Genomic DNA, 12,662 nt, shown 5'->3' on the forward strand with positions numbered 1-12,662 from the left:
GGTGCGCACTTTTGTCGCGCTTCCTGCTGCGTGTTCGCTTCTTTTGGCTAACGCGGCGCGCCTGGCCATTTCCTGACGCCGGTGCTTCTAAACGCCTGCCGTTATTGACGATCGATTGACTTGTCTTGCACGGTAGTGGCAGTAAAGTCCACTCTAATATCCTCGTGGGACCCGAAGGTCGATCAAGAAAGGCAAGATCGCTTTGCAGTTCGGTTCTTATTACTTAGTGGTATATTAGGAACGTTAAAGAAATTGGCTGATGGCTTAGCTTGGTTAAGCCTGAAAGATCGCGATAGCAATACCCTTGGCTGCGCCTTGGTTCGGCTCATGGTGTGGACATGGTTGCCCTTTGTTAAACTTATGGCTATACATCATCCGACATAGCGCAAGGCAGCGCGCCGACCACTGCGAGGAGCCGAGCTGTAGCCCCATTTATCCTCCTAGCGTGACGTCACACCAGCGAGCGCCCTCTCTCGGTAGCGCCGCAGCAGCGGCGCGCAAGGCTTCGCCTCCACCATCGATGCCGCGAGCTGGGGCCCCGTCTCTCGGTCTGGCGTGACGTCACACGGTCACGTGACGCGCAGATGTGTAAGGAGGCGCCACGACCACCGATGGGCCGAAAGTGCGAGCAGTATTGCTTTCGCAATAAAACAATTCTTTGTTTAAATGCCACCGTTAGATGCCAGAAGCAAGACATCCGTGTACTATGGGGGACAAAAGTTTCCCATTGACGTGCGGGGGTCGACTGAATTGCGCCGCAGCGCAATCTGCCGGAATCAGCGGCACTATCATGTGCGCTCGCGACCGCCTGAAAGAGTATAAGTGGCCTACGCTGTGCGGTGTTCTCCAGCGCTGATGATAGTGCGGTTGATTCCGTCAGATTGCCCAGCGATGCAATTGAGTCGACGCTCGCGCGTCCTGGGCACTTTTCTACCCAACAGTACGTGGACGAAGTGGCCATCACCGTACGTTTGATATGGTTAAAAACGGCTTTTATTGCCATAGCCACTATATGGACACTCCGCGCATTTCCGCCGTCGCCGTGATGTTCTGTATAAAACCGTTGCCGCGCGCCGTATGCAGTAGGTGCGAGTGAAAGCGTGCGAGGGTGAGCGTTGGATGTTGGCTTCATGTCGCGCGCGCATCGGAGGAAGGCGGGGGGACGGGACGGAAGGGTGCCCTCTTCCACACACGCTCAAGGCACCGGGGATGGGCGGGGGTTCTACTCTTTTGGCGGCGCACATATGGCGCGACTGAGTGCGATCGCTCCGGCCCTATCTTGAAGGGACTCTGCGACGAGTACAGGGTCTAGATGCACCGAGGGCGGATAGCTTCGTGTGTGCCGTGTTCTCGACCCTTAGTTCGCGTTCAAGCGAGAGGCAGTACGAAGGTCAATTCGCTAGCTGCTCTTTGTGCTCTTCCTCACGCCGGCGTTTTGACAGCGAGTTTGCGCGCTCATCGAGTGAAATATGTTCGTCTGCCTGAGCACGTGCGACACCGCGCTTGCTAATTTAGTTAGTTAGCGAATGTTTACGAGTTTATAAAGCCGATAATACTGCTGTCCTTCGTATAGCTGTCTACTGTAATTTGCTATCGCAATCGGTGCTTTGCATTTCCGGTGAAACTGCGACTTTTTTCTTCGATCAATACATAACCGACGATGCAGCTATCGTGTGGTGGGTTACCATGTTTTACGGTGCATCCTGATTTTTTTGTCATTTCAGTCTATCCAAAATGCATTTCATGGTTGCCTTTCGTCGGTCCGTGACCTCACAATGATTCATGTGAAATACTGTTAGTTTTCTGTAAAATGCCGGTTGTAAGAATGTAACTAAACCGGTAGCATTTCGTTCCGCAAGCATCCGACTTCGTATTTGGTACGACTATTTCGCCTATGTTATCGCTTCCAAATTAACTCTGAAGTTTATTTAAGCCGATGCGCGATGCGCCAACGTGCAAGGCGCTCTCGGCCGTTTACATACAGCGAATACGGTGATTACTGCATGTGACGCGAGCGAAAGACGTCTCAAAGACATCGAAAGGGATGCTGTTGTTTTTGATGCTTCCTCTTTGCTTCTCTCGCCGAGCCCTGGTTGCGGGACAACGCTGGGGCTTCGCCTCAGCTACTGCGGTGCGACAGGCGTTATATATACGCGTCTCAAATCGCATCCGAGCCGAGAGCAATCCCGGAGATTGGGGTTTTGCGGCAATCATTGCGTCAGACCCGCCGCGCCTCTCCTTAAGCAAAAAGTATCCCATACATCCGTCGTACTCCTTCCCCCTCCCCCCCTTTTTTTTGCGTCTCCTAACGTACTTGCCCGAGCGGACCGTAATCTTTTTCCCGTTCCCTCTTCGCAGTCAGCCCGCTTCGAATTCGTTTCGGCGCTAAGTCGCACGTCACCGCGCGAAGCCTTCTCAGCGTTTTGGCAGCATATATATATATATATATATATATATATATATATATATATATATATATATATATATATGAGAGATTGGTGACGTGTGCGTAAACATGTTACTTTCGTTCTTAACATCCTAGCTTTTTATAAAAGTCTTTCTTTACTGATTGATTTGAGAAGTACGCGCGTTGCTTAGGAAACCGGAAAGAAAAGCTGCAATTTCGCCTGAAAGGCGAGAAGCATCGATTGCGATAACAAATTAGTAGCTATACGAAATGAAGATTGTAGCTTTATCGGCCGCATAAACCTGCAAGCGTTCGCGTACTAAATTATCAAGCATGGTGCCACGCTCGCACAAGCAAACACGAACACATCTCACTCGGTGACCGCGGACACTCGCTCTCGGAAGGCTGGGGTGAGGAAGTGCGGCAGCAGCAGCGAGCGGATTGACTGACCTTCCTGCTGCGTATCGCATCAACGCGAACTAAGCGGCGAGAACACAGCGCGCACGAAGCTATCAGCCCTCGGTGCACCTAGACTATGTACTGGTCGAAGATCGTATTGAAGATAGGGCCCGTGCGGTCGTGATAAATTGCGCCATATGCCGCCGCCACCAGAGACAAATCGGCGTGCTCCCGATTTAAGCTTCGCAGTTACATATTTGCGAAATCACGTACACATTACCTCGAATCACAAAGACACGTGGGCAACGAGAAAAAAACAAATGACGGGAGTCGTACAAGTCTAATATAAAGTAGGGATCTCCGAAGGAACATTAGCCGCCGGGATACCCGGCTGGGCAGAGGGTGGGGGGTGAGGAGTGGGTAGTGCAGCACTTTCTTGCGTAAGGCAGTCATTACACTTTGCTCAATTCGCCATGGCTGGCTGTGGCCGCTGCTTCTAAAATTATTGTTCCACGATGTTGCTGTAACACTCGTATCCTGGCATTGTGAAACCCCAAGCACATTTGAGTCCATTACAGGGCAAGAAAACCCTTTCTGCCTTTCTGTTTATTTTTTTTTAAGTCAGAGTATATTTTTGCAGCCGAGCGTTCGCGGCGTTTGCTAGGTTTCCGCATATGTACCGCTTTCGAAAAATTTCCATAAATATGTAAATAGGTAAATTACATATATGACTCTACAGGATTGAGGGATATCGTGTAACACAAGTCCCGCTTGGTCTTGTCCGCGCATACATTTTCATTTCTAACTAGGCATGTCAGTTCACATAATCGCGACAGCTTGTGCGTAGCAGAGCGCGCGACAGACACGCCTGGGCGTTGACCTTCCGATTCCCATTGAATGGCAAAGCAATTGGAAACACGCTGGACTCGGTAGAGACGTCCAATGCGTCGTTAAATATGATTGTCATGAAGCTGTATATACAACATCGTTACAAGTAATTCCACGGTGGTATCAAGCAGGACCTGTACTGAAAGAAATAATTGAGTGTGGATGAATGCAGACGCGCTAGAACAACCGCAACAACAACAACGACGACGACGACAATTTTGCTGTGTATTTGAAGGCGTCTATTCCCATTTCGAAGTTGAGAATAGGGGAATGGGGCGATGAACCGCGTGGCAACAGGCAATCCGGCCGAGAAGTTGGATGGGGGCTTACAGAGGCTGCGAGAAAAAAAAAAACAAAAAAACAGAAACGCGAACAACAAAGAGGAATCTGCCCTTGCATGCCCGCGCTCCTCGAGGGCTAAGCGAAGCCGATGTGCAGAAGCGACAAACTACAACAACAACAACAACAACGAAGAACTATGGCGACAGAAACCTCTCTGCCCCCGCCTCGGGTCTTTCGCCTAGCGTCTCCTGGCTTCCGGGACCGCGGCCCGCGCATCAATGACTCGGCAAATGAAAACCGCCGCTTCTTCACGTTGTCGCGCTTTCTTCTCTCTTTCTTTTTTGGCTTTCTTTATTTTCTTTTTTATTTTCTATTTTCGTCTTACGCCAGTCCTCCGCGCTGCTGCTTTTTCTTCGTGTTTTCTTTATCTGTTTTCTCGTTTCTCTTCGCGCTGTGTATGCGTCGGTATCTCTAGCGACCTGCAAAACAAGGAGAAGACCTGGAATTGTCCGGGAAATTTCGAGCGACCGAAAGTAGAAAAAGGGAAAGGCGCCTACGTGGTTTGGGATTACGAAGAAGTGGAGTTTACAATTTCAATGCTTACGTGTGTCGGTCGTCTATGCAGGGAGCTCTGCTTCAGCCAAGGGAAGGCCCTTCGAACAGATTACGCTTGAACCTCGAACACTAACCAGGAAAGCCGAGAGTTGCCTACTCGTGCTAGTTTTCTCTCTTTTTCTTTTTCTGGCGGTAGTAATATGGAATCGAGCTGTTGCTGCAGTACCGCCGGGGTATCAAGATGGCGCCCCAAGCACGCCAGGCTGCTATGTACCAGGCTAACGTCGCGATTTCTTTAACGGCGTGAACGTAGACACCACGTGACGAGCGCGAGACACGGGAGTGCCGTACCCGCTGTTTGTTTTGATGCAGAAGGTGCCTGCTGTTCCTTCTTTTTTTTCTTCAGGAATGATACGTGGCTGGGCGGAAATTAGCATCCATATACATTCAGCGCTATTGGAGCCACCGAACTTTCTCGTCTATGGATCACATTGATTTGACCCTGTGGTGCCTAACGTTATAATGTATAGCCACGCAGCGTTTGATGTCTGAAAACGCTGATTGAAGCGCGATATACACATGGCAGTTTTTGACTAGCTGAAGAGAAGTTTCAGTTGTCGACAGGTCGGAAAACTAAGAACTAATTTATTACCGTACTAATTGCTTTATTAATTCAAATACTGTTTTTTCCCTTTATTCTGATAATGTACTCATTATGGTTATAAACAAGATTTCCCTTGGTGAGAAACTTTGTTTTGGGCATTACAAGGTTAGCGAGTTTCTGCGTACGTTGTCGTAATCTCTTCCATCGTGCCCGGAAAGAGCGCACGCCGTTATCGACATTTTCGAATATTCGGTTGGGTGTCATTCCATTTTCGCCTTCGAATTTCTGTATTCGAAGCTTTCGAACTGTTCGAAAAAGACGAATGTGCGCATTTCGCCGTGTAGTAGCGTCGCCCCTAATTACAGCGTGCCGATTCTCGTTCGACGATGCAAGAATTCGTGGACACCCGCGGAGCACGTTGTGTCTTCGGCCAGTGGCTCTGTTCCCCCATGGCTAAGGGCAGAGAACCTTGCCCCCTAAAGGTGGCTTCACGGCACCGCGCAGCCGCGTTGCCGTGAAAGGCGAACCTGTTTTTCCCATTATCCTAGAACTAACTTTTGTCGGATTTGTCACGAACCTGGCTCCTGTGCCAAGGTTTTATGCGAATCCCGTCACTGTTTCGAACTGTTCGCTTCGAAATTATTCGGCGCTAATTACTATTTGCCTCGACTTCGCTTCGAACCAAGCAAGGGATATTTGCGCAAGCCTACTTGAAAACGCTTGTGGCAAAATACAGGGTGATCGTTTTGAAATTGAATGGAATTTTTAAAATTAACCTGTGGCAGGTTTTTGTCCTTGAGCTGGATCATTCGCAGAGGCGGACTTCACTAGCACGAGAATTTGAAACACATATTCAACTAATTCGCAAAATATCGCTAATTAACTTAATAATTTCACTTACGGCACATATAGCCAGTGAGTTGGCCAGGCGTATCCACTTGTGATGGATTTCCAGAATGACGCCAGTTTGAAGATGTTCGCCATCAAACTCGCCGTAAAAATGCACTGTTGTTCCGTTCACCTTAAAGGAAAACGCTCTTTCATGCACTGAAGCACAAAAGTAACTGGAACGCCACACCCGCCGTGGTTGCTCAGTGGCTATGGTGTTGGGCTGCTGAGCACGAGGTTGCGGGATCGAATCCCGGCCACGATGGCCGCATTTCGATGGGGGCGAAAAGCGAAAACACCCGTGTACTTAGATTTAGGTGCACATTAAAGAACCCCAGGTGGTCGAAACTACGGCGTGCCTCATAATCAGAAAGTGGTTTTGGCACGTAAAACCCCATTATATATATATATATATATAAAAAAAAAAAACTGGAACGCCCACGTATTTTGTCCCACACTTTAGGGAATATCTCGAAACTGGTGTCATCCTGGAAATTAATTTTCTGCGGACGCGTCTTGGAAGTTCGCCGGCTACAATTCGTAATCGCAATATGTGCCGTAAAGTAAATAATTAGGAAGTTAACTAGTGAATGTTTGTTAATTAGTTGAATAAGTGTTTCGATTTCTCGTGCTCGTAGTGTCGACATCTACGAATAAACCAGATCAAGCACAATAATTATGCTATTGTCGCTGCCGGGCAGACCTTAGGCATATTAGGCATTATTCCTGTCCTTTCTTTTCCTTTTTTTTAATTGTTTTGAGTGAGTATATCTTTGTAGTAGTAGCGTGTACTTGCAATGCATTTGATTTCATTTATCTAACCTCAAGGTCGGAGCATCACAGAGAGTAGCGAGGGTTACAAAAGTACATAAATGTGTAAAAACAGCAGTGTACATAAAACAGGTTATAACAAACGAAACAATTTTATGCATAATATAATCAGAAACAGCAGTGTCGAAGGCATTGACATCGGTTATGGAGGCGATCGAGGCTGGGAGGTGGTTCCCGTTAGTGCTAGTTTTTTGCATCGAAGGAATTAAGATTTCATGTTGGTGCGACTGTCGGGGACGTCTACCTTGAACGTACGGTCACTGCGAAATTACATGTACGGTGGAGGCAAAAACAACAACAACGAAAACAAAATATACTATCACGCATGCTCGTCTTATAGTGATACATTTTATGAAAGAGACGCAGACGTGTGATTTGGCGATGCAGTGAAAGAGTAGACAGATTAATATTTACTTTCATTTGACTCTACAACGCCAGCCGTGCGAAAATAACAGTTTGAAGCGAACAGCGCCATTTTGAATGGCTTCGAGGTTAAGAATGCGCGTGTTAATGTGTGGGTCCTAATTGTATGACGCGTAGTCTAGTTTGGATAGTAGGAGTATATTGGCTCTGATACTCCCTGATTATTCTCGGATTGCAAGACCATTTGTCTATCGGTTGGTAAGAAATCCCGCATTGGTATTGTCTCTGCGATTGTTGTATATTCCTGCGCGATATATAACTGTTATATATTGTAGGTGTTACTAACAGCTGTACCGAAGGTGTTATTAAAACCTACGCTGGGGGTAAATTGAAAGTCAAAAGTAAATGAAAAGAACGAATTAAGAAAGTTGCTGGATCGGAATTGTGCGGTACTCGTGGCCTGTTTTGTATTGAGAAATGTTTCTCTTCGTCGTCATTTTTTATTCTAGCATTCGCCTCCCCCCTCTTTTCCTATTGTAGTTATTTTGTGAAATTTCTCTTTTGAGTTTCTTCTTTTTCTTTCAATGAGGCAATTTTTCTTTTTTTCGAAACGCGAAGCGAAGTTTTGTTTCTTTGGGCTAGTTCGCCCTAACTTGCTTAGATCATTTTTATGCGCTTCCCAAATCAAATTTGATCTCGACGGCGTCATTTTTCTTTTTCCCACTACGCTTCTCTCCTACATTTCTGCGTGCTCAGTGGTGTCCATTTATTTGTCTAATATCTAATATATATATATATATATATATATATATATATATATATATATATATATATATATATATATATATATATATGATATTTTCGTCCAGTTATCGCTCGTGTGGATATTCATTCGTCCGTTTCCTCGCCCCCGAATTTCATTTCGCTGGATGGATATTCCACGTGAGCGTGTTTTCTGATGGCGCTTTCGTACATTCTATTGTCAATTTTGGCGAAAAAACGCGAGCGCTTTGCTATCGTACCTTCCCCTCCCCCCTCCCCCCCCCCCCTAAAAAAATAAAATACACTATAAATCCTGACCTCGGGCAACGGAACAGTCCTGTAGTTGTGCGAGCGTTCCACTTAACAGATAACGCGCCCTCTTCCGCGCGCGTCACTTCAATTCATCAACTAACTTGACAGGCGACAGAGTTGTCCGATTATAGTGTCTTGCTTGATTGCACGCACTAAACTTGGCGCCGCCATCGCTTTGCACTTGTCTGACTTTCGAGCCTCTTGTGCTATCTATACAGTGACGCCTCGAAAGCTTTTTTTTTTTTTTTTTTTTTTTGCCATAGTCTTGTCGGCTGCTTCTTTCGTCTTCATTGTTACTTTTTTTCTTCGGGACGTCGTTCTTGTTATCAGCATGGATGTCGTATGTAGTGATACGCCCAGCTTTTGCTATCACTGAACGAGAGGCGTGTTTTCTTCGCCTTTTGATTTTTTCCCTTCGTTTTTCGCCCCTGATGGCGCGTGCAGCAGAGACCGGGGAGCGTCAACACTGTGGCCACGGCGAGGTGGACCTTTAGCAACGATTGAACTGACGATTGCTTACGTAACTGCATTCGCATTTACCTGAAGAACGCGTGCCTCAAGGCTTAAAAAGCAGGGCTGTGCATAGTTGGTGCACGCGTGTGAGGTGGCGGAAGAAGACAGCGCAACGGACTCTCGACGAACCTGCGCTGCTTCGCTTTCTGGTTCGTCGTCCGCGTCTTTTGTGACGTGCGCTGTTAATTAATTAGTTAATTGGATGGCATCAACAGAAATATTACTGGCGGCTGCTCTGCTCGACTGCAAACAATATGCACTGGCAAGACATTCGGCGAAATCAGTAAAATAGAGCTTGTTGGCGCAAGCCCCCCCTCCCTCCTTTTGTTTTAAAGGGGACGCTCATAGCATTCATTTACCCCTACATCCTAGCTTCCGTATCGCCTGCAGCCTACGAATAGGAGCAGGAGGGGTAAATCGGAGATTCCCGTGAAATTCGGAGCGGGCAGAAGCGCTTCCGAAAATGCCATGGAGCGGCCGTGGAGTTTACTACAAAAAACATGCCATATGAAACTGTAGCGCTATAGTGTTTAACAGGAGCGGAGTGCGTGTCGGTTTGGCCAGTGTGGGAATGATTGCTAGTGCGTGGATTTGCCTAAACTTCATCCTTGCGGCTTCAAACGCGCCTTTGTACGACTCCGCAAATTGACCACGAGAAAACTTGTATCCCCACGTAACTCGGGCCAAAATTAAAATATATATATATATATATGCGAGTGCCGCATAGTTGGGTAGAACCAGGGTAATGTTGTTTGCGTCGCTTGGAGCAGACTGTTTCTTTGTATTTCCCTAATTACATATTTAGTTGATAATTACAACTGCGGTCAATAATATATTCAGAGCAAAAGTGACAATGAGAATATTGTAGACCATCCTGAGAAATTGCCGGTGCAGCTTTCCGTTGCTCAAAATGGGCTACATAAAAGCTTTTTTCCCGTGCCTGAAAGAAAACAGTGCGGTACTCCTCTGCATTTCGTTAGTTCTTTCAGGCACCGAAAAAAAAAAAAAAAAATCTGTGTAGCACGTATTGAGCAACAGAAAGCTAGATGGCCTACAGTTTTCTCATTGGCGCTATTGCTCTGAGTATATTTCGAAGCTGAAATTTTACTCGTAACTTATTCTGTAATTAGGCGAAATACAAACAATAGTCTGACTTGCTCCAAGCTACGGCAAACATAATTACCTTGATTCTGTCCAGCTACGTACGCGGCATGTGTATAGCTAGTTTTCGGCATTTTGGCTCAAGTCACGTGGGACACGTGGAATGTTACACAATTCGCAGTAATTATGCATCTCAGTAGAATTTTTTTCGTTTGCCTTCATGCTGCAGAAAAACCTAATTGCATGGAAACTTAAGATAAAGGGTATTTCATTATTCATTTATCGACCAGTTTAGGGAAGAACAGCAAATAGTAACAGTGGCACCCAGTGAAACAGTGAAGGCTACAATGACCGAGAACAGAAAATTAATGGTTTAAGGTAACAGAGCGGGATTCTTTTAAAAAAATTGCCGCTGGGGAGTTATTCCGTTTTAGTGGCGCCACGAGAACGATCTGAAGCCACAAGTACGAAGACCGATGAAAGAAATCCATGTACTGTACCTATCATTGCCACGGTAGGGAACGATCGCACCGCCAATGTTCCATCTAGTAATTTTTTTTTGCAGGGAACTCTTCTGGCGCAGTAGGACCTTCGAGATCGGGCGGCTCACGCTCAGATCTTGGAGGCCACGGGTGCAGGAAAATTGGAAAGAAAGCTGGACGTCGTGACGCAAGTCACGTGGGCCGTGGGTTCCCGTACGCGGAAAGGCGTGGAGTAATGTAGCTTGTGGGCGCGCTGGTCGAGGCGATGTGAAAACGTGTCTGCGGTGAGTGAGGGTAGCACGCTTCCTGGCATCTTTGCGTAGCAGCCGTTCAAATGTTTCAATGTTCGTAATTATTAAACCATTTTTTTAACCGTTCTTGCTGTATAGAACGCTCTATGGGCGATGCTTTTCAACCTCCCGCGTGTGACGAAAATTCTAGCCATGTAAATACCCCCAATGTATCTTTGTGTTGCGTTGAATTTGACACCTCAAAAATTTTACTCGAACATGATAAATATGACGCATAACATAAGCAGCGAAATGACTCGAACACGCCGTGACAGCCGCGGGCCGTGGTTCTTTCCGTAAATCCGGCTTTAAGCGCTTCAAAATGATGGCGTAGAATAATTCATGAACCGAGTTTGGGAAAATTACCTTGCGCGACGACAGTTTATATATATATATATATATATATATATATATATATATATAGACGTTTGCCGTGTGGCGTAACACAGTTTCCGTGTAATAATCGTCCCGTCCCCCCTTTTATAGTGAAGCCTATAAATAACCAAACAAGCCATTATGAGAAGTGTCGCAAATCGAGTAATAAGTTAGTAGTACGAGTTCTTTCGAAGCTTAGCTTTGACGCCAAATCGCTTTTCGTGCTCAGGTTGACTTAGCCGTAATTGCAAGCACAAACAGGTGAGCGGAGGATGTGGCAGCTAAAGACGCTGACGGCTGCCTTTTTGGTCCCACTCAAAATAACATTAGTTGGCCCGAATGAAGTTTCAGGTTTTTTTCCTTCGACTTTCAATACCGCAGTGAGCGAGCCCACACCACCAGGGCCGACTGAATAAGCCGTTCAAGAAAGCTCAGGATTTTGACATCGCTCATTCGCAGAATACCTTTCTGCCAAGGCGTAACCACAGCGCGCTATTTGAGGGCGTTTCATTGTTTTTGCAGCGATGCCCTTTATCGCTAGGGTTCCGTGCATGTTCCGCCTGTGAAAAAACCGTGGGCCGATCCCTGAGATGGTGAAATACCGGGCTTGACACGCGGCGAAGGTGAAACACGCTTCAAGCAGCCCGCCAACTTGCAAGAATAAGTTTAATATCTTGTCTCCAAATAAAACCCGTATGCGATATTAAGGTCATAAGAACAGATACTACACTTTGACACGCGTCGGCCATGTCTACGTTCGCACCACCCTCTCTTTGTCGGCGTTCCAAGCGCCTGCGTATCTACTTTCCTTCCGCTCTCCCCTGGTGGCGGTCCCGTTGAAACGTCACGCGTGTCTAGTTTCCTCGGGGCGGCGGCCCCGTCGTCCAGGCGAATCTATAGAAAAATCGCGGTAAATGAGTCCCTACCACTGTTCAAAATTCTGTATCACCTCTGTGTCGTATGCTAAACGGCTTCGCTGGTCACCCACCTTCCAAGAGTGGTACGGCGCGTGGTTTTTGTTTTATTTTATTTATCTGTTTAATAATTTGTATCATTTTTTTTCATGGTGTGTTACCGTTGCGTGCCAGTATGCGACGTTGCGAAGTTTGCTTTTGCATAATCTTGTGCGAGCATTCGTTGCAATCGAAACCAAGCGGTTCTATTTTTAAAATTTTTGGCGTTCACTTCCTTAGCAGCCTGTGGATATGAAGTTATAATAATAATAATAATATCATTATCATTACTATTACGTTTTTCTCTCACTACGCTCTCGAGCGAGCGCCCGTGGTGACCGGATTGGATGCTGGATATCAAATCTATCGCTAGTAATAGCCCGTATTATGGCATTACAGTTAATCCACGAAAATTTAATGTCGCGTTCAGGTTAGTTTGCACCGTTCATTCCTGGGATCGGTTTTTGCAGGAGTGAGCGATGTCTGTGCAGAGTTACGAAAGCGATCCTGTGCCGATAAGAGATAAAAGAAGAAATCGTACGTAGATAGCTATACACTTACGAGCCAGGCAGGCAACCGTACAACGAGACGCACTCTTTTTCCTTTGCTAACGTAGTAAAGTACTTATGTGTAGTATTCCTATGAGGCAATTGCTAT

The 12,662-nt window shown here is 46.4% G+C and overlaps 1 protein-coding gene and 1 pseudogene across 3 annotated transcripts in view; one reads left to right on the top strand and one right to left on the bottom strand.

Moving 5' to 3' along the window:
• The window catches only part of LOC126544188 (BTB/POZ domain-containing protein 10-like), a 189,015-nt gene that overhangs the window by 83,684 nt on the left and 92,669 nt on the right, over positions 1-12,662 (top strand). The gene's annotated exons all lie outside the window — the stretch shown is intronic.
• LOC126546408 (U2 spliceosomal RNA) lies at positions 11,621-11,801 on the bottom strand (annotated as a pseudogene).

Source organism: Dermacentor andersoni, chromosome 10, assembly GCF_023375885.2.
Source record: "Dermacentor andersoni chromosome 10, qqDerAnde1_hic_scaffold, whole genome shotgun sequence".
NCBI classification, from domain to species: domain Eukaryota; kingdom Metazoa; phylum Arthropoda; class Arachnida; order Ixodida; family Ixodidae; genus Dermacentor; species Dermacentor andersoni.